Genomic DNA, 2,306 nt, shown 5'->3' on the forward strand with positions numbered 1-2,306 from the left:
CATTTATTTTGCTTTATAAGTAATCAACACTAGTTCATTCTCAAATTGTAAAAGAGACCTTTAAAAATATGTTTAAATGTGGTCAAACACATCAGGTAAGCTTTCTGTATCTACTAGAAAATTGTCTCATCTCCAATTTGGACTTGCTGAGAAACTATTTTCCTGAGACTTTCCTGCACCATTACCTTGAAATTCTCTTTACCTTCCTTCTGTTTCACCCCTGTATCTCAGATTCCATGTTTTACTCTTCCTTAGTTTACCCCACTTTGTTACTGGCACATTTTTCAGTGGTTTCCAGAAAAATTTCATGAGAAGTAAGTTTGTGAGACATTGCTTGTCTGAAAATGTTTTTATTTCTGCCTTCACACTTGATTGATAGTTTAGCTGAGTATAGTATTCTAGGTTGGAAATTATTTTCCCTTGGGTTTCTTATACAGTACTCTACTGTTTTCTAGGTTTCACTGTTTCTATTGAAAAGCTGAAAAGAGGTTGATACTTGAACTATATGATATGATTTTCTCCTCCCTCCTTTTCCTCTCTTCCCTCCTGCTCCCCATTACTCTCCTTCTCAGACCTTTATTTTCTTCATCACTGATGTTCTGAAATTTCATGACCCATTTCTCCAGTGTTAGTGCTTTTTTGTTGATTTTTTTTTCTTCATGAACTCTTCAGTCTCAAAACTTATGCTCATCAGTTTTAGGAAACGTATTACTTCATAATTTTTTACACTTTGTTCTGTTCTCTTTTTTGGAATTCATATTATTCACTGGTTGTACCTTTTGGAAAAATATTATTTTCTTAACTTTTCTTCCAATTTTTCACCTTTTGTCCTCTGATGTTACCTCTGGGAAGACTGCCTCAAATATATACTCCAAACATCCTACTGATTTTCAGGTTTATTCTTAACCTGCTTGTGGTTTGAAAGCGTTCTTTCTTGTTCAAGAGAAGCTCCTTTGCGAAAATATCCTGTTTTTGTTTCAAATGCAATGTCTTATCTTACCGAGAACTTTACTTGCAGTTTCTTTTCTTTTCTTTTATTATTTTTTTTAGGAACTGTTTATTTTCTGTCAACCTTATTTCCATTTTGTTTGCCTTTGTGGAAGAGCAACTTAAGACCACTCAGTCGTTATTCCTACCCATTCAGTGGCCTGAGCAGTGGCAGCCGTAGACCAGTCTTCAGTGGCAGACTGAGCACTCCAGTCTTCAGTAGGGAACTACTGAATCAGCACAGAGGGCACCTGCATACCTTCAAACTAGTCTGCGACTTCAGATTGAGTAGCAGTGAAGTCAGGAGCTGGAGCAGTCCATTCACCCTGAAATTCCTCCTTGGTCATAGCCTTTTCAGCAGAGGCCTATTCTTCCTTTTCAATCTTTTTAGGATCTCTGTAGAAGAAGAGATCGGGCCTGACCTCTCATGGTTGTTCACAGGAAATGGTGCAACACATGTGTAGAAATTCCTGGGCCAGCATCCACCACATCAGACCCACTGAGTGAGCTCCCTTGTTGCAAGAGATAGCAATGTCCACATAGTGCACAGGAAATTCTGTGTTAACAGCGATGGTAGGCAGGTTGATATAAGACACCTCTGTGAGAGGCTGATAGTCAGCCTTGGGATCAATAACCATCAGAAGTCTCAGCTCCTGGAAGGCTGTGTGGATCTGATTAGTGAAATTTCCAGAAGTAAAGTGGCCAGTGATAGGAGTGGTTACAGTAGCAGCAGCAAATTTCAACACAGCTCACTAACAAGTATTCCTAGATGATATGACAGTGCCATCAGCTGGGTTTTCAGTGCAACAATGACATGAGCTGCCAGTAGAAGCTTCTCCCAGGTTCTCTCCAGATTTATAATGTAGATGTCATCACTTTTCCTTCTGTAGATGTATTGTCCCATCTGGAAATCAAGGTTGGTGTCACCTAAGTGGGTTCCTGCTGTAAGGAATTTGAGGATATCCTCCTCCTTTATTTTCAGAACATCATGGACTCTGGACATCATAAAAGTTTCCCTTTAAGTTACGACGGGAATGCAAAACAAGGCTGTATGACCCCTACCCAGGTAGCATGTAAAGGCTCTTTGTTTTTTAAGTTTTATTGTCTTTCCTTTATCAACTTTGTATCCTCTGAGTCTCCCTTTCCTACTTGTTTATTTTGGTCTTTGCCTTCTGCATTAGGAAGTTCCAATGTTTGATTTTCCCTGGTTGGCAATTTAGATTTAAATGTGAGGTCCTAAAACTCTGTTTGGGGGAGGAAAAAAATCTTTGGATTGATAGCTCTCACCATGAGCAAAGAAGAGGGGACCATGCTACTTC

At 39.2% G+C, this 2,306-nt stretch overlaps 1 pseudogene; it reads right to left on the reverse strand.

Moving 5' to 3' along the window:
- Positions 1-1,109: 1,109 nt before the first annotated feature.
- Positions 1,110-1,990, reverse strand: LOC112810696 (small ribosomal subunit protein uS2-like; annotated as a pseudogene).
- Between the last annotated feature and the right edge of the window lie 316 nt (positions 1,991-2,306).

This window comes from Callorhinus ursinus, unplaced genomic scaffold (assembly GCF_003265705.2).
Source record: "Callorhinus ursinus isolate GAN/ISIS: 27379988/994484 unplaced genomic scaffold, GSC_fseal_2.0 scaffold2, whole genome shotgun sequence".
Lineage (NCBI taxonomy): Eukaryota > Metazoa > Chordata > Mammalia > Carnivora > Otariidae > Callorhinus > Callorhinus ursinus.